At 51.8% G+C, this 20,563-nt stretch overlaps 1 protein-coding gene across 2 annotated transcripts in view; it reads right to left on the bottom strand.

Annotated features, from left to right (window-relative positions):
• CDH4 (cadherin 4) overlaps window positions 1-20,563 on the bottom strand; it is a 703,097-nt gene that overhangs the window by 569,812 nt on the left and 112,722 nt on the right. The window lies entirely within an intron of this gene.

Raw genomic sequence — 20,563 nt, 5'->3', positions numbered from 1 at the left:
CTTTCTGGGCTATCTTTGCAATTTCCCTGTGAATCTAGAAATACTTCCAAAAAAAGTTCTAAAAATTATGCTAAAGCATCCTTCTACATAGAGTGAGTTGTCTGATGGCCAAAATACGTCCATGTCAATCCCTAGAACCTATGATGTCATTTTACTTGGGGAAACGGTATTTACAGGCAGATGTGATTAGTAATTTTGAGATAAAGAAATCATTCTGGATTATCTGATTGGGCCCTAAACCCAATGACAGGTGTTCCTATGAAAGACACAAAGTGAGAGACACACAGATGAGAGGAGAAGGCCACAGGAAGACAGAGACAGAGACTAGAGTGATGTGGTCACAAGCCAAGGAAAGCCGGAGCCAGCAGGAGCTGGAGAAACCCAGGAAGGGAGCAAGCATGGTCCTGCCCACACCTTGATTTTAGATTTCAGATTTCTAGGACTGTGAGACACCACATTTCTGTTGTTCTAAGCCACCCACCTTGTGCTAATTGGTGACCACAGCAGCCCCAGGAACTTCACACACTATAATTTCAAAGTTTTAAAGGGAAGAAAACTATATCCCAATAAATTTTTTTTTTTTTTTTTTTAACAGAGAGTTTTGCTTTCTCCCTCTGGCTGCCGTGCAGTGGCATGATCATGGCTCACTGCAGACTCAACCTCCTGGGCTCAAGCAGCCCTCCTACCTCAGCCTGCTGAGTAGCTGGGACTATAGGCGTGCACCACCATGCCCAGCTTATATTTGTATTTTTTAGAGAGATGGGGGTCTTGCCATGTTGCCTAGGTTGGTCTTGAAGTCCTGGGCTCAAGCGATTGCCCACCTTGGCCTCTAAAAGTGTTGGAATTACAGGTGTGAGCCACCACACCCAGCCTCCCAGTGAAATCTTTAGAACCATTTTTCCTAAGTCATTTATCCAGATCACGTGAGTCAACATCATGGGACATGAAGGGATGTGTGAGCTAATTCCCCACTAATTGGCAGGGCTGCATTGATCTCCTTTCTGCTAGAGAGGACACAGGCCTCCAGCCTTCTAAGGACAAGGCACAGGCCAGTGGACCACCCTAAGGAGTCCAGATGGGGAACAGATGGAATGTACCCTTTACACAGCACTGAAGAATTGCTTGGAGCCAGTGGTTATGACACATTAACAGCCTGAGACTTCTGGTTTTGAAAGGGATGTTCTTTCTGGGGATCTGGTTCACGTTCTTCAGATAAAGTTAAAGACACTACAGTTGTTTGAAAGCTAAAGCGACTCGTTGACTACAGAAAAGCACCATGCAATGGTTTTGTTTCATTTAACAAGGACACTTGAAGGTCACCGTAACCACAGCCTCCTCCTTACACAAGTACACATGGGGATGTCTTGGTGCTGGAGGGTTTTGCACTCAGGAAAGGCACCAGGGAGGTGGAGAGAGGATGAAGGAAATGGGGCAACCAGGAGGCGGGGCCGGCAGAGCCCTGGACCACACAACTCAACCGTCCGATGGGCACTTAGACATGGAATGGGGACCCTTTGGATTCGTCAGGGCCCAGGAGTCCCAGGCTGTGTCATCTAAATGATGCTGTGACAAAGCGCAACATGGCCACTGCCCTTCACCAGAGGCCCCCACACCTCCATGCCACTTCTGCAAACTCCAAGGCTCCTCCGTTTTAGATTGAGCCGCCAAGTCTTCAATAATTGCAGAGCCCTGCTTGCAAAATATGTCACTTGGCTGTCCCTTCCAACTCCCCAGTTACCTTGGCAACGCAGACTTGAAGGACAGCAGCCGCCCTCATGTGTTGGTGGTGGGTGCACGTTCGTATTTTGATCATCCTACAGCTTTCCAGCTTGCCTAACTAGCGCTCACTGGTTGGGATGAAAGAGTTGGCCCCAAAGACTTGCAACGCAGGCTTTCGACTCAGGAACTGTGCCCATCGGTGTCAGAACCACCTAGGAAGGCTGTCAGATCAGGGCATTTGCCACAGGGAAGTGCCAGGGAGGAGAGGTGGTGTAGGTGGTGCCTCCCGGTGCCAATGATCCTGGCCACCCGCCATTCACCTGTGTCTCTGAACTTTGTCTCTCACCTGTAGCATGGGAATGTGAGCACCCACCTTCCAGGGCTTGCCTGGGGGTCTGTGCTCAGACAGATGGGAAAAACAGGGGCAGCCACAGAGAAGGATCCACGGGAGGGAACCACTCCAACCATATGCCATGGGGGAGAATGCTCAGTAAGACGCATCATGGACCCAGACTAGCTTTTCCCCACGGGTGATCTGAACTCTGCCTGGAGTAAGAGCCCTTCCAGCATCAGAATGTCCCAAGCCCATGCCTCCACCTCAGCATCCTCACCATGTCCCTCTCAGTCCCTGCTCCAGGTTCCCCTGCCCCACTTCTCTGCCATTTCCATTTCTCTAACTTGAGGAAAATGTCTTGCTGTCTCCCTTCCCAGGCCTGGCCAGAGCCTGGTTTTCTCCAAGAAGATGGCTCTGGCTCCTCTTGCCCTCCTTCCCCTGGGATCTTTCCCAACAACACTCACATCCCACACAGCAGAATTCCAGGCACTTTTGTGGCTGGTCTCAGGGGTTCTATGCTCCTTTCATCAGCACCGGTAGGGCAGAGACAAAGCACATCACCACCACTACTACCACAATTGATGCAAAAATGCCACCACTGGCATTGGCACCACTACCACACCCACACAATCACCAACATCAGCACCACCACCATCCTGAGCACATTTGCCACCAGTACCACCTTCATCACCACCACCAGTCCACCATCATCACCACCACCAAGACCATCACACTACCATCAATAAACCACACCATCACCACCAGCACCAAGACCATCACACTACCAACAACAAACCACTCCATCACCACCAGCAGCACCAAGACCATCACACTACCATCCACAAAGCACACCATCACCACCAGTACCAAGACAATCACACTAACATCAACAAACCACACCATCACCACCACCAAGACCATCACACTACCATCAACAAATGACACCATCACCACCAGCACCAAGACAATCACACTACTATCAACAAACCACACCATCACCACCACCACCATCAGCACCAAGACCATTACACTACCATCAACAAACCACACGACAACCACCAGCACCAAGACCACCACACTACCATCGACAAACCACACCACCACCACCACCAAGACCATCACACTACCATCACCAAACCACACCACCAGCACCAAGACCATCACACTACCATCAACAAACCACATCATCACCACCATCAGCACCAAGACCATCACACTACCATCAACAAACCACACCACCACCACCACCAAGACCATCACACTACCATCAACAAACCACACCACCACCACCAAGACCATCACACTACCATCAACAAACCACACCATTATCAGCACCACGAAGACCATCACACTACCATCAACAAACCACATCATCACCACCATCAGCACCAAGACCATCACACTACCATCAACAAACCACACCACCACCACCACCAAGACCATCACACTACTATCAACAAACCACACCATTATCAGCACCACGAAGACCATCACACTACCATCAATAAACCTCACTATCATCACCACCACCAAGACCATCACACTACCATCAACAAACCACACCATCACCACCACCAAGACCATCACACTACCATCAACAAACCATACCATCACCACCAGTGCTATGACCACCACAAGCACCACCATCATCACCACCCCCAAGACCATCACACTACCATCAACAAACCACATCATCACCACCACCAAGATCATCACACTACCATCAACAAACCACACCATCACCACCAAGATCATCACACTACCACCAACAAACCACACCATTATCACCACCACCAAGACCATCACACTACCATCAACAAACCATACCATCACCACCAGTGCTATGACCACCACAAGCACCACCATCATCACCACCCCCAAGACCATCACACTACCATCAACAAACCACACCATCATCACCACCAGCAAGACAATCACACTGCCATCAATAAACCACACCATCACTACCAGTGCTATGACCACCACCAGCACCTCCACCAAGACCACCACCACTATCACCAACACCTCCACCATGATCACCATCATGACCACAATCCAACCATCACAATCAGCATGGCCACCACATTCATCACCACCTCCCCACTGTCACCACCATCACCTCCATCAGCACTGCTACCATCACCCAACATTACCAAGCCCTTAGTAGGTACCATGAACTTTTCTAAGCATCACTCCTATGTTGACAAAAAGAGTCAAACTCTGTAAAATATCTGAAGAGATTTCTGAGCCAAATATGAGTGACCCTGGCCTGTGACACAGCCCTCAGGAGATCATGAGAACATGTGCCCAAGGTGGTTGGGGTGCAGCTTGGTTTTATAGGTTTTAGGGAGACATGAGGCTACAATCAAATACCTTGAAGAAAGACATTAGTTTGGTCCAGAAACGTGGCATGACTTGAAGGATTCAAGTGCTTCCGGGTTATAGGTAGATTTAAACATTTTCTAATTGGCAATTGGTCGGAAGAGTTATCAATAGAAAGGAATGTCTGGGTTGCAATAAGAGGTTGTGGAGACCGAAGTTGTACAATGCAGATGCAGCCTCCAGGCGGCACGCTTCCCGGGAAATAGGTCGAAACTGTTTCTTATCAGACTTAAGGTCTGTGTTGATGTTAATGCCAGAGAGGTATCATGAGGCATGTTGGACCCCTACTTCCCATCATGGCCTGAACTGATCTTTCAGATTAAATTCTAGAGAGCCCTGGAGGCATGTCCGAACTCCACTCAAGGCCCGACCGATCTTTCAGGTTAAATTTTAGAGAGCCCTGGCCTAGGAGAGAGTCCGTTCAGATGGTTGGGGGGTGCTTAGAACTTTTTTTTTGGTTTACACCTGTGACAACTGTGTGAGATCGGTACTACGGTCATCCCATCTCACAGCTGAGGAAACTGTGGTCCAGGTACCTTAAATAACTTGCCCAAGGCCACAGGGAAAGTGAGTGGAGCACCAGGACGCGAGCTCGGGCAGTCTGCAAGCAGAGTTGCCCCTCCCAGACCCTCTCGGGACTCCCAGGTAACTCCCAGGAGATGCCACGACATGTCACGCTGCGAAGATGGGGTGCCCTAGTCACCCTCAAACTGCACCTTTCCCCCAGATCATCACCTTCTCTGCGAAGACTTCCCTGAGTCCTGTGCATGGGGACGGCCCCTGGTCCAGCTTCACGCATCTCCTCCACGTCACGCTGGACAGAACTCACCTTTTCCACATGCTTCTCCCCTTTCAGACAGCGAGCTCCTCAGGGAGCTACTGCCAACCTACAGGTGCTACTGCCAACCTACAAGCCCCAAGCTCAGTGCCAGGTCCGTGACAGTGCTTGATGGATATTTAAAAACTTGGGGTCATGCTCTGTCACCATCACGCAGGAGCCCCATGGGCTCTGTATCGCTAAACCCTCCACACCCACCGTGCACACTGCCAGCCACACCTCACCTCCAGAGAACACCACTGCCCCACGAGTTCCACACCGCCCCATCCCCATCACTTTCTGAAGAGAACAGGTATAACCATATGTTTAATGTGACTAAGTCCTCAGAGTTTATACAGTCACCCACATATGTCTACTTCTTCAAGCTTCTGTGCATTTAAGAAATCACACTTAGCATTTATGTTGTCCTCAATGTGTTCAAATCACTTTCCAACCCATTCAACAGCCAACCCGCATGGCACCCAGAGGGGAAGGTGCGTTATTGTGATTCCTCAGTGGACAAAACAGCCCCAAATATCCCACACAATCAGCCCAAGGTCACCTGGCAATTCAAGTGTAAGTCTGGTAATCAGAACTCATATTCCCTGGGTTCTAATCCCATTTTGCTGGGAGGGTGGATGCAGCAAGGAATTTCTACAGCTTTGTCTGCTGCTTTCTCTCCATTAAGTCCAAATGGTCCTGTGAGCCCCGGGACGACATTCATTATGAGAAATGTAATGGGAGAACATCCAGCACATTATCTTCAAAGAACAAAGAATATCATTGCTGTTTTTAGAACAATAAAAGGGTCTTTGAATCAGCCTCCAACAATGCAGAATGATGGCTAAAGGGCATAGCCCATTTCACTCAACGGGTGCAAGCCCTCCTGCTCGGGATCCCTGGCTCTCCCCAGAGCTGGGGCCTGTGCTGGGCCCCAATGCCCTTAGCCCTCACCGAGAGGAGCTGCCTAGTGCTGACGGCCCAGGGCACAGGACACAGGGTGTTGGTCCAGGCTACAGGGCGGCAGGACACACACGTGGGTGTTGAGACCTGGGCGGGAGTGTTGGCCACACAGAGGACGTGCCCAGTTAAGGGACAGCTGCTGCCCTAAGCCAGCCATGGGGCATTGCAGCAATGTGGGCCCTGGAAGCCAAATCCTCCAACTGTCTAGAAAATTAGCCAGGAATCAGGATTTTTATGAAAAGTACTTTTTATAAAAGTGTTAACATCTAAACAAGAAAAAAATCCGAAGTACTGTGTGAAATGCATGCAAGGACGTGGAGGGCACGGGTCTGGGGCTGCGTGTCCACGGCTGCTGCCGAAGGCCCCGCCCTTTGAATCTCATTCCTGGAAACCTCCAGGATGCTTTTTAGCCTTCCCTGTAGGTATGGAAAGAAATAGTCTAGCTTGGTAAGTGTGTCCTGCTATTAGGAGTCAGCCAACCCTCCTATGTGGGCAGAAACCTGGGAGGCTTTGTTCCTCATCTGCGGCAAAACTGAGACCTGGCCGGCACGTGGGTGGGGGTTGGGGGAGGGTTGGCTCCAGGTCTGGATCTCAGGGGACGTCAGGGTGACCGAGAACAGGAGCCATGTCAGGGGGACCAAGATCTTTGCAGCCGCCCAAGTCCACCACAGCTTTGGGGTGACCCAAGAGCAATCCAGAGGTCCGGCAGGGCTCCAGCTCTTCCTGGATGTCACCCTTTACTGAAAGATGAATCTGTGCTGCTTAGTCCATGTCAGGCCCCTGAGGTGGGTCTGCAAATAGAGCCATGGGGGCCTGCAGGCAGAAGAGTCCACGGTTCAGCTGCTCAGCAGGGCGGTGCTGCACGGAGAAGGAGGCGAAGCGTGTGCGGGTAGACACGTGAGCACGCTATTTCCTTCTGATGTAAACACTGGGCAGGAGGGCTGGGTGCCTGGTCCCATTGCAGCTGCCTCTGTGCCTGCATGGGACAGACCCATGGGCCAGGTCACCTCTGTGTGACTTCCCAACAGGAGCCAAGCCACAAACAAGGGCCGGGCCATTAGGAAGACACGGCTTTTGGCTCTCAGGGACAGATGGGGCACCCACACAGGTCACATGCTTCACTTTGGGGCCAAAACACCCAGCAGAGAATGGCTTCTCATCTATCCCAGGAGGGAGAGACCTGGGTGACAAATGTGGAACAAAAGTATGGAATCCAAACATGGAAGCAAATTCAGAGTCCTGTAAGCCTGGAATGTGCACGTGTTTACAAACACAAGCTGCCTGCCCGTGACCTCATTAAACATCACTCTGAGTCATCTCCACAAGACTGGGCTTGGTACATGGAGCCCAAATGACAATCACAAACACTTGGCCAGGGGCGAGGGACGGAGGGGGAGGGTGGGGGTTTACATCACTGCAGGAAAAGATTTCAGATTCAAAATCTGCCTTCAAGATGTGCACCAGCACACTGCCCGTTCTGGACTCAAGACTTCACCTTCCACACGCCCAGCCCAGGGCTGCTCTGTGTGTGATGAGGCCCCGACAGGAGCCCCATGGCCTCTGTCCTCCAGACACCGGGACCCAGCCATGAAGCTGGTAACACACACAGGCCTTGGAAGGGGCTCGGCGCCCGCAGCGGAGGCCTGCCCGGCGCTCTTGGGGAAGGGATTGTTCAAATGCGGAATGAGCTGAAAGGCTGAGAAGCCACAGGAAGAAAAATGAGGTGTCTGGGGAATAACCAGACGGTCCACCTATATGACGGCTGGTTGAAGGCTTTTCCCGATGGCACTGAGAGCTGGAAGGGTGAAAACACGTCCGCAGCGTCTCGTGCTTCTTACCTGCGGGGACAAGTCGTGTGTATTGAGGTATTCAATGTCCACTGGACACCAAGGTCTGCCCCAGGAAGGGTCCCCTTCATCCAACCCCGGCCTCACAGCCCGAAGGGGGTCTGCCTGGGGGATGCTGCAAGAGGGCAAATGGCCCTGATGGCCTCCATCCTGCAGGTGCCCACCTCTCCCCACTTCCCATCCTCCTGGCCCCATCACCGCCAGCACTGCACAGTCCAGGGCCAAACCAGTCCTAGCCACTCTAGAGCCTTCTGCAGGGCTCCGAGCGCCCGGCTGCAATCAGATTACACGCTCCAGTGCCCAGCCTGCTCGCTCCAAACAGAACGAATCCATTCATTAACACCAAGGCCAATTAAAAAGTAGGCATGCTCCCAAATAAAAAATCCCCCAGGCTGCGCGCTCCCACCCCGTTCCCAGGAAGCCTCTCCAAGCGATCTCTGCCCAGAGCGCTGCAGCTCCTCGGGAGGACAAACGGCGTGGGGGAAAGGGAGGGAGAAAGGACAAAGAGCCGGCACCATTCTGCTCCTCGCAATGACAGAAGGCTCGTTCATCAGTGAGCTGGAGCCTGCACAACTTTAATTTCGCATTAAGTCCCAACTCAGCTCTCACCATCCCAAGTTTTATATAGTCATTTGTGTACTCTCATTAAAAAGCTTAATATCCAAGTGACGGGGGAGAAAAATTGCCTCCTCATTACAGTCTCTGTAAAAACAATATTGTAAAAATTTACCATTGAGTTATTTACAAAGCAAAAGATGTAATCAGTATTTAAATGCTCACTGGAATGATATATCTTCCCTTAATGCAGGCATGTCAAAAGCCCTTCCTGGCAGTGCTGGCTTGAATCCTTTTCCAGTTTAATCCTTAGAAGTAACTGATACTCCCTGTCTGTAGAGGAGGAAAGCCCTGGACTTGGTGGGAATAATGACCACCACTCACTCAGCAGCACTGGGAAGAGGGAAGAGGCCACAGACTGAGGGAAGAGGCCGTGGTCGGGGGTGCAAAGCCCCCTGCAGGCCCAGGCCAGGCCCAGGGACCACCCAGCTTCTCTCCTGTGCATCGCCTGTACCACTCTCCTCTGCATTGATCCCAGAGCCGGGAGCTCCTTGAAGGCATGGAGAGATCCAGCCCAGCACTCTACCTTCACAGGCAACAGCCACTCCCAGGGCCAGCCAGGAGCTCAGCGTGAAAGAACAGGGCCCTCCTTGACCTGGTCCCTCCCTACACACAACTTCCCAGGGCTACCCACCCTCGGGGCAGGCCTCCACCAGCTGCCACCTGGCTAAAAGCAGGGCTTCCCTTCCCCCAACCCCAGTCAGTTCTCTGACCAGCAGTAGACACAGGATGCAGCCCCAGCAGGCCAGGCTGGGGCCCTGCACGGCTTAGAAACCTTCCCACGAGGTCCCAGAACACCAGAATAAAACCCCGCTCCTATCCTGGGGTCTACAAGGCCCTATGGGCCGTGCTGCCTACCTCTCCTGTCCCCAGGATGCCAGCCTTTGTGTCCCCAGGACTCTGGAAGTCCTCCCCACTGAGGGTGCTTCACTCTGTTCCCTCTGATCTTTGTGTGGCAGGGCACCTTCTCTTTCGCGACTCAAATGGTGCCTCTGCAGGGGTCTTCTGTGATCCCCTGTCTGAAATGGCGCCTCTGCAGGGGCCTTCTGTGATCCCCTGTCTGAAATGGCGCCTCTGCAGGGGTCTTCTGTGATCCCCTGTCTGAAGTGCCCCCTGAGCCCCGTCCCTTTCCATTTGACATTGCTGACTTTTTTTTTTTGGTTGGTTTTAACTTTTATTTTAATAGAATTTTAGATTTGCAGAAAGTTGCATGAAGAGGACAAATAATTCCTGTAATTCCTTCATGTAGATTTTGTGAACCCCACTGGGTTCATCTCTAATACATCCTTCCATGTGCCTCTTCTAAAAACATGGGCATCTTCTTACGTATGCACAGTACACATAGCAAGATGCAATCCCATCTTCTAATCTACAGACCCAACCCAGATTCTGCTTATTGCCCCAACATGTCTTTTTTTTTTTTTGAGACAGAGTCTCACTCTGCCACCCAGGGTGGAGTGCAATGTTATGGTCTTGGCTCACTGCAACCTCCACCTCCCGGGTTCAAGCAATTCTCCCACGTCAGCCTCCTGAGTAGCTGGGACTACAGGTGCGCCACCAAACCTGGCCAGTTTTTGTATTTTTAGTAGAGAGGGGGTTTCACTATGTTGGCCAGGCTGGTCCCGAACTCCTGAACTCATGATCCGCCCGCCTCAGCCTCCCAAAGTGCTGGGATTACAAGTGTGCACCACCATGCCCAGCCTAACAATGTCTTTTAACAAAAGACAATCCTGGGCCAGGGGTTCAACTGCTATTTTGACAGGAGTTTTCTTTAATCTGGATTTAATCGGTCTGTATGTTTCATGAAAATGGCATTTTTGAAGATAGTAGGCTACGAACTACAGAATGTTGCTCACTTTGGGTTTCTCTGATGTTTTCTCATGATTAGATTCGGGATTTTCAGGGATATATCACAAAAATGATGCTGCGTCCTTCTCAGTGGATTGTGTTAACAATCAGTGATACTGATTTGTTCAATTACCAGTGATATTAACTTTGATTACTTCATTAAGGGGTGTTTTAGTCCCTTTGGGTTGCTACAACAAAATACCATCCCAGCCGGGTGCAGTGGCTCACGCCTGTAATCCCAACACTTTGGGAGGCCAAGGCAGGCAGACCACTTGAGGCCAGGAGTTCAAGACCAGCCTGGGCAACATGGTGAAACTCCATCTCTACTAAAAATACAAAAATTAGCCTGGCATGTTGGCACATGCCTGTAATCCCAGCTACTTGGGAGGCTAAGGCAGGAGAATCACTTGAACCCAGGAGGTGGAGGTTGCAGTGAGCCTGGGTGACACAGTAAGACTCTGTCTCAAAAAAAAAAAAAAAATTACCATACCTTGGGTGGCTTATAAACAACAGCAATTTATTGTTCACTGCTCTGGAGGCTGGGAAGTCCAAGATCAAGGTGCCTGCAGAGTCAGTGTCTGGTGCAGGCTTCTTCCTGGTTCACAGACGGTGCCTTTCTGCTGTGTCCTCACCTGGCGGATGGGGTGCGGGTTCTCTCTGGAACCTCTTTTCTAAGTGCACTGATCCCATTCCTGAGACTCCACTCTCATGGTCAAATCACTTCCCAAATGTCCCACCTTGGGGGTAAGGATTTCAACACAGGAACATAAAACACTCAGAGCACAGCAAGGAGGTACATGCCATTTCTCCAGTGGAAAGTTACTATTTATTTTTCCCGTTGTAATCATTAAGAGTCTGGAGAGGCCGGGCACAGCGGCTCACGCCTGTAATCCCAGCACTTTGGGAGGCCGAGGCGGGCGGATCATGAGGTCAGGACTTTGAGACCAGCCTGACCAATATGGTGAAACCCCATCTCTACTAAAAATACAAAAGTTAGCCTGGCGTGGTGGTGGGCACCTGTAATCCCAGCTACTCAGGAGGCTGAGGAAGGAGAATTGCTTGACCCAGGAGGCAGAGGTTGCAGTGAGCCAAGAGCGCGCCATTGCACTCCAGTCTGGGCAACAGAGCAAAATTCCATCTCAAAAAAAAAAAAAAAAAAGAGTCTGGAGAAAGGCATTTCCAGGCAATGTATAATATACATCCTGTACTTGTCCTCAAACTTTCACTCAGTAGTTTCAGCATCTATGGAGGCTTCTGGCCTGAATGTATTATTGTCATGATGCTTGTCAAATGGTGATTTTCTCATTCTATGATTCCCTTCTCATTGATTAGTTGACATTTTGCCACAAGAAAGTGCTGTTCCTCCTTTCTCCTCTATTTACTTCAGTGTGGACTCGGGGCTCCTATTTATTCTGGAGGTTATGATCTACAATGGTCATTGTTTGTTTCTGATCCTCAAGGTTGGGTCAATGGAAGCCCCTTCAAGCTGCTCAAGGTTGGGTCAGTGGGAGCCCCTTCGAGCTGGCTTCTGTGGTTTCCTTTTATCACGTTCCCATCACTATTTGAGCACTTTCTTACTTTCTCCATTGTTCTCTTTTTTTAATTGGCTTCACTTATAATTAGCTGGAGCTCTACTGTTTACTCATTCGTCCACTTATTTACTAACTGTCTCTTGTGTCAGCCAGTCAGTAAATAAGTGGCTGTGCTTCAGCTCCAGCTGTTTACAGCTGTGCTTCAGCTCCAGAATGTGTTCAGCACAGAGCAAGCATTTAACTGAAGACACTCTCAGGTGTGTTAGGAAATGTGATCTCAGGGAGCCCCCAGAGGCACTCTGGAGCCCTGCCCCACCCTGGCCTGGGGGAACTGAAGGCTCTGGTGGCCACTTCGGCACATGCCCCACTCCCTGAGGACCTGCACATTTGCTCAGTCAGGGCTTGGGTGGACTGGATCTGCCTGAGTGAGTAGCCCAGGCACGGCTCTCTGCCAGCGATGGGGTGGGTGGGGTCGATGGGCCCTGCTGTTTTGTTGCCCGCAGTGTGTTCTGTGTGGTCTCTGGAGGGTCCGCAAAGGGCCCGAGCTCCAGTTGTCCAGGGCTATGAATGACCCCGTTAATATGCTGTTTTTATGGTTTTCTTCCTTTACCGTTTTTCTTCCTGTTGGGAACAAGCCCCCCAAAATCTGGCCATAAACTGGCCCCAAAACTGGCCATAAACAGAATCTCTGCAGCACTGTGACATGTTCATGATGTCCATAACACCCACGCTGGAAGGTTGTGGGTTTACTGGAATGAAAGCAAGGAACACCTGGCCCGCCCAGGGCGGAAAACCACTTAAAGGCATTCTTAAGCCACAAACAATAGCATGAGCGATCTGTGCCTTAAGGACATGCTCCTGCTGAGTTAACTAGCCCAACCTATTCCTTTAATTCGGCTCATCCCTTCGTTTCCCATAAGGGATACTTTTAGTTAATTTAATACCTATAGAAACAATGCTAATGACTGGCTTCCTGTTAATAAATACGTGGGCAAATCTCTGCTCGGGGCTCTCAGCTCTGAAGGCTGTGAGACCCCTGATTTCCCACTTCACACCTCTATATTTCTGTGTATGTGTCTTTAATTCGTCTAGCACCGCTGGGTTAAGGTCTCCCTGACCGAGTTGGTCTCGGCACTTCCCCAGCCTCCCTCCTTATGTTTCTTGGGTTCATCTCCCAAATAGTCACAGGGTCTACCTTGACCAGACTCTAAGCCAAGACAGGAACCTCATCTTAGGATGACCTCCCAGGACCGCAGAGAACTGCTAGGAATGAATTCAAAGTGAGACTCAGGAAGATCTCTTTAGGATTGAGTCTTCAGCCCTGGAGGACTGCAAAGACTCCAGCCTTTCTTCAGCAGAACTGTGCTTCAGCGGAGACCACCTCTTCCCACAGGACACTTACCCTCCTGACTGCGGCTGGCCGGCCACCACTGGGGAAGCCATGAGCTGCCTGAAACCTGTTATCACAGCCCTAAAAGTTGGGCTCTAGTGCTGCATGCCTGTCTAATTCTGCATTTGGGTAATTTACTATCATTAAATTATCTCCCAGCTCATACATGCATCCTCTTTAGAAAGGGCATTTTCAACCCTCCCGGCCTCTGTGGAATCCTATCTTGCTTACCTGTGTGGAGTTTGCCTTGGATCTCAGGAGCAAGGTGGGGACACTATCTGCAAATCCTACTGATTGTTGATCTCAGCACTCTCAAAGGCCATGCCCCAGCGAGCGTGGTTACTGTCTCTCCAAAGGGAATGCAGGCACGCCCCATCGCAGCCCCACCAATGTTCGGAGCCTCTCTCTGCTGTGCTGGACTCTGCTGCGTCAATGAGTAGCTCATCTCTCACCAACGTGCCAGGCCCTGGCAGGTTCAGACCCGGCTTCCCTTGCCAGCTGCATCCTGGCTCACAGCCATTCTCGACCCCTGCACGGAGCCCACCCTCAGGAGTCAGCTCCACACCCTCACAACCCCCCAGCTCCAACCAGAAGCCTTTCTGGGTCCTCTGGAGGTAGTGAGTGCTGCCTCCTGTCCTCTTTGCTCCTCATACCCCAGTGCTCGTCACCCGTCTGACCCTTGTTGACTATGAGCCACTCAGGTTTCCACCCCTGTCCCTCCGTTGATGGACCAACCACGCCCATGTTCTTGAATGCTCCTAACAGACATCTGCAAACACAAAGAGAAGCCAAGCCCTACGAAGAAGACACCTTTGTGCTTACTTAGGTTTCTCATTAGGAGCAAAATGTTGACTCTTGGTACAATTTGATTGTTCACCAAAAAAGACAGCTAGGAACCAAAACAACATGGAAACCATTTCTGCCCCCACGATGACCTACCTTGGACTCTTACTATGATCTTACCAAGTACACAGTAGAGTTGGGCACTGAGGTGCATTATAGACTCCAAATCTACAGGTAAACGGCTAGAGGACAAAAGTTTGTTTCAAAGGAGATCCACTCCATATCTTGGAATCCATCATGGGCCAAGTTTGGTACATGTGGTCTGGGGCAGTGGTTCTTAAACCTCAACAGGCATTGGGATCCCCTGGGGGCTCCTTAAAACAGAGTTGCTGCTCCCCACTCGAGTTCCTGATGCCCCCACTCTGGAAGAGGGCCTGAGGGTCTGCATTTCCAACAGGTGCTGTCACCACTGCTCGTCTGGGGGCCGCACTGTGAAAGCCACAGGGGATCTTGCAACTCTCCCAAATTCTCATCGTCTTCTGCTGAGGCAGCCTCATCATCGCTTGGGTTGGAAACCAGATCTATTTCACTACTTTTAATGTTCATTCACTAGAAGCAAGAGAGAGGTCACAGTCTCCACCCTGGGGTTTAAAAAAGCACAACTTTGTGCATGTTTATGCACATGTTTATGGACAGCGTGTGTACCAAGATGTCTGTAAAAGTCTAAGAGCCAAGGAGAGGGTGAGCTGTGACCTGGCTAGGTGGACCTCAAGGTCCCATTTGGAACTACCCTCCTGATGCGGAACAGAGACAAGCCCAGGCTGAGCCCTGTGGAGGCGGTTGATCTCCATCTGCAGAAGCAGCTACAGAGGAGCCCTCCAGGCAGCAAGTGCAAGGCCATGGGGAGCCCTGAGCTCATGCAGTGCTGTGAACATTCATGGGCCTGATCTGGGGGTGTGAGGAGTCCCCAGGGAGAGCACTGCGGTGTTGCCTAGACCAGGGCAAGTTGATCTAAGAGTCCTCCCACTGGCTCTACCCCCACGGCTTGTGTCTCTACCAGCTTCCATGTGGATTCCCTGGGAGATGTCACTTCCCAAGGTGCCCGGCCACTGGATCAGAAAACCCTCCTAAATCCTCAGCTCCTACTGGATGAGCATGAGCTGGGGTAGAGAGAGCACAGCTGGAATCAGGTATCTGCTGGACCAGGTGCCAGGCCTTTTCCTGTCCTTGCTTCAGATGGCATATTGGTCTATGGGTTAATGCATGGTGAGTGTCTAAACGACACATGGAAATGCTGGCCACAAGCAATTTAGAAGTTCAGATGCTCCTCAACTTATGAGGGGACTGTGTCCTAATAATCCCATCATACACTGAAAATATCCCAAGCTGAAAATGCCTTTAATACACCTCTCTCACCAAATATCATAGTACAGGTTCTACTGTTACCATTTTCACACCATTATGAAGTTGAAAATTTAAGTTGAATCATTCTAAGTCAGGCACCATCTGTAATGATTTCTATATCTACTTCTTCCAATTCACTTGCCTAGAGAAATACTGACCTGGTAGCTTTCACTCCCTGATTTGACCTTTCTTGACTACCTCTGAGCTCTGGCCACATTGGTTCTCTCTTCGAAGGGACAACTTTCTCACCTTCTGGCCTGTGTGCATGCACTGTGGCCCCTGTCAGGAACACTAACTCCTCCCTGACACCTGCTCTTCATCCCTGGCATTAGCCTAACTCTTGCTACCTCAGGAAGCCTGACTTGGCCAGATCCCCCTTATTTAACACTTCTGTTGAGTCCAGGACTTCTTTATAACATTTGTCATAAGGTTGTGTGTGTGTGTGTGTGTGTGTGTGTGTGACAGAGAGAGAGAGAGAGAGATATTTAGATTCTTTTATGCCTCTCAAAAGACTGGCACTCCATAAGGACAAGGAATCTATCTGTTTTCCTGGCCATTATATTCCCCAAACCCTGAACAGTACTTGGCAGATAATAGATGCTCAACAATATCTGTTGAATGGATAAATGAATGAATGAGTTAAAGAACAAACGGATAGGAGGACGAGAAAATGGCCAGCTCACACATGTGCATCAGGCCCTCGGTCCAGTGCTCTGCCTCCAAACCTGCCAGCAGCTGTCCTGGAACCCAGATACAATTCTAAGGCACAGATGCAGCAGGTTCAGCTCACCAGGATGAGAAGATGTCAGAGCTGGATGAAACTCACTGTCCTCACAAATGGGAACCCCAGAGTCCAGAGCCACTCTTCAACTCTCCAGGACACACAGTTCACATGTGACACGGCACAAGGGCACAGGTGGTGCGGAGCTTCGTAAAAAGCCACCCGTTCACATTCTTGAAAAGTTAGGAATGGCATCTTTGGACTCAGACCCCGTTGGACCAATGATGCATGTTGCTGGACCCTTCTACTTGGCAGTTATTTGATCTCATCTCCTCTGGCCCAACACAGAACACATGATCCTCTTGCCACCTCCTTCCTTCCCTAATGCTGTCTCAGGTGCCCCTGTCTCGGGAAGTGCCCCCCACTCATCCAGCCAGGGGCGCTGGTGGCCCCGGAGGTCATCAGGACTGTGATGTGTCTTCACCTCAAGCCCCCTTTGCTCCCCCATCGCTCCCCCATACTGACCCGCTGAATCTCACCACTTCCCTTCACTTCCACTACGCTGTCCTAGGCCACGTCTCTGCTCTCCCCTACGCTGTCCTAAGCCACGTCTCCACTCTCCCCTACGCTGTCCTAAGCCACGTCTCCACTCTCCCCTACGCTGTCCTAGGCCACGTCTCCGCTCTCCACTACGCTGTCCTAGACCATGTCTCCGCTCTCCACTACGCTGTCCTAAGTCACGTCTCCGCTCTCCCCTACGCTGTCCTAGGCCACGTCTCCGCTGTCCCCTACGCTGTCCTAGGCCACGTCTCCGCTCTCCACTACGCTGTCCTAGGCCACGTCTCCGCTCTCCCCTACGCTGTCCTAGGCCACGTCTCCGCTCTCCCCTACGCTGTCCTAGGCCACGTCTCCGCTGTCCACTACGCTGTCCTAGGCCACGTCTCCGCTGTCCACTACGCTGTCCTAGGCCACGTCTCCGCTGTCCACTACGCTGTCCTAGGCCACGTCTCCGCTGTCCACTACGCTGTCCTAGGCCACGTCTCCGCTGTCCACTACGCTGTCCTAGACCACGTCTCTGCTCTCCACTACGCTGTCCTAAGCCACGTCTCCGCTCTCCCCTATGCTGTCCTAAGCCACGTCTCCGCTGTCCACTACGCTGTCCTAGACCACATCTCCGCTCTCCCCTACGCTGTCTTAAGACACGTCTCCACTCTCCCCTACGCTGTCCTAGGCCACGTCTCCGCTCTCCCCTATGCTGTCCTAAGCCACGTCTCCGCTCTCCCCTACGCTGTCCTAGGCCACGTCTCCGCTCTCCCCTACGCTGTCCTAGGCCATGTCTCCGCTCTCCACTACGCTGTCCTAGGCCACGTCTCCGCTCTCCCCTACGCTGTCCTAGGCCACGTCTCCGCTGTCCCCTACGCTGTCCTAGGCCACGTCTCCGCTCTCCCCTACGCTGTCCTCGGCCACGTCTCCGCTCTCCCCTACGCTGTCCTAGGCCACGTCTCCGCTCTCCCCTACGCTGTCCTAGGCCACGTCTCCGCTGTCCACTACGCTGTCCTAGACCACGTCTCCGCTCTCCACTACGCTGTCCTAGGCCACGTCTCCGCTGTCCACTACGCTGTCCTAGGCCACGTCTCCGCTGTCCACTACGCTGTCCTAGGCCACGTCTCCGCTGTCCACTACGCTGTCCTAGACCACGTCTCCGCTCTCCACTACGCTGTCCTAAGCCACGTCTCCGCTCTCCTCTATGCTGTCCTAAGCCACGTCTCCGCTGTCCACTATGCTGTCCTAGATCACATCTCCGCTCTCCCCTACGCTGTCCTAAGCCACGTCTCCGCTGTCCCCTATGCTGTCCTAAGCCACGTCTCCGCTGTCCACTATGCTGTCCTAGGCCACATCTCCGCTCTCCCCTTCCCTGCTGAATACTCTGTGGCTTCCATCGCCCCAAAACCCCAAGCCCCTCCCCAAGGCCCACACAGCCAAATGCAGCAAGCACGTTCCCCCCGCCAGGCTTTGCACTTGCTGTGCCCCCACCCGGACCTTTCTTCTCCCTCATCATTGCCTTCCTGGCTCTTTCTTGCTTCTCAGGTCTCAGCCCAAACGTCTCCTGTTCACAAAGGTCTTCACCGAACGTTCTGGCTAAGGGACGCGCAGCCCTCTGCATCTTCTTCCCCAGCACCCACTGCTCTCTGAGCTGCTCCAACTGGGCAAGACACTTGCTGGTCCCCTCTCAGAGAGTGTGGGCTCCGGGAGGGCAGATGCCTGACTCACTTGCTGTGCACAGGATCCCCCGGGCCTGGAACAGTACCTGGGGCATGAGAGGAAGCTGATCCCCTGGGTCTGGAACAGTACTTGGGCATGAGAGAAAGCCATGTGCTGGGCTGGCCTCTTCTTGCGGGCAGGCACCCCGGGTTCCACACCACGGCACCTCCTCCCTATGCCCGAGCACAGACTGATGAAAGCCTCATTGCCCTGGCTTCACGCCTGCACCACTTTCCTGACTCGGGCTCCAGCTCTCCCTTCTTAGACCCCGAGCTTGGGTTGGTTCCGTCACCTGCTGCTCAGCGGATGTCTGTTCAAGGAGGGAGTCAGGCTGGGCTCCTCCACGCACGACTGTCGGAAACCAAAGTTAAAATGAGAGCATCTTCCTTTTCGGAACCAAAGCCAGTAGGCAGATGCTCTGCAGATTAGAAGAAAGAGGTCCAAGGAAAGTGTCTGGTTGTCTGTTTTGATCACTGCAGCTGTATCCCCCTCCCCACCCCCTGGAAAATCACACCTGGGAGTGATTTACAAATAGTCATCAACTTGCCAAGTGCTTCTCTCATCTGCCCATTTCCACAAGTTCTCCCTTGTCTTTCTTGACACATGTGATCATGAAAGCTAAGAAATAATACCTCCTCCTCCTCCCCCACTCCCACCCACATACGATCCAAGTGTGCAAGTCTCTTGGCAAAGGAGGGCCCACCCCAGAAACCCTAGCAGGGTCTCCAGAGCAACGGGAGGGCCCCGAGCTCCATGTTGCCAGAAAGGGCAACCCTCAGGGCTCCTTCTCTCTGTCTCAGCCTGAGAGTCACCCCAGGCTCCCCAGCCAAGTCGTCTCCACGTGGCTCCCTTCCCAACTCGATGATGCCGGCCTTGCCTCTTGCCTGCTTTTCCCTGAGTCTCCTGTCTCCTCTCCTCATAACAGAACTTGAAGGGCATCCCCTTTTTGGAAACTGTGATCCTCTGCGTTCTCTCAGGCCTCCCACCCACACTCCTCCTGCTACCTTTTCATGCTGTTCCTTTTGTTTCCCCCTCCGTGGAAATGGGAATAACCAGTCCGTATTCTTTTTGTTTGATGGATGGGGTTAAAACTATCAGTTCACAAGTACACAGCCCTTATTTACCAAAGCCTCCTTTCTAGAATTGAGTTTGTATGCCTCTGATCATTCTGACTGCTTTTGACAGATTCTTTACAGTTTTCTTTTCCATTTTATGTTAAGTTCAGGAACCCCCATGACCCACAGCCTCCAATATCAGGTTCAGAGTGGAACCGTAAGGAATATCTGGGGCCTTCTGACTTCCCTCTGTTGCCACATGTCCCTGGGCTGGAATTGGTGATGACATCCTGAGTGTGTCTCCGTCACTTTGCTCTTCACAGTGTACTGAGAGCAGGACTCCCGTGGCCCCCTGCTCCTAGGTGAGAGGGTCTCATCTCTGCAGCACTGGACAGAGCCCTCCACCTGGCTCACAGCTACTACCAACAGATGCCAACTGTCCAGGAATGCATGGCTGATGGAAGCAGGGGCTCATACCTGAGACTCAAACCCGGGATCCCGACCGCGGCTCTCTCCAATGTTCTTCTGCCCTGCTCTGAGGGCACATGCCAGCCCCAATGGGCATCTCTTCTACTTCTTGGGTCTCTCCCACATCTCACCTTGTAACCTTCATACCCTTGAAAGACCCTCAAGGGTAAGGAACACACTTGTTCATTGTCTGACAGCTTCTGGCTGTGCCTAGCACAGATCTGCACACCCAGGACATAGTTCAGTTTCTCTGGCTCTGCCCGACAACTCTATGAGCCTATGTGACAAATCTCCCTTCCCCAAGATGCCGAGTACATGGAGACACTGTCTCAAAGGCAGCCTTCCCTGGATTTTAGTGATTCTGGTTAAATTTGGGTTCAATGAGAAGAGATAACTGGGTGTGGCAGTTTGCTTTTTTGGAAC

This window comes from Pongo abelii, chromosome 21, assembly GCF_028885655.2.
Source record: "Pongo abelii isolate AG06213 chromosome 21, NHGRI_mPonAbe1-v2.0_pri, whole genome shotgun sequence".
Classification (NCBI taxonomy): domain Eukaryota; kingdom Metazoa; phylum Chordata; class Mammalia; order Primates; family Hominidae; genus Pongo; species Pongo abelii.
Note: the sequence above shows the minus strand (reverse complement) of the source record. Positions and strands in the feature narration are given on the sequence as shown.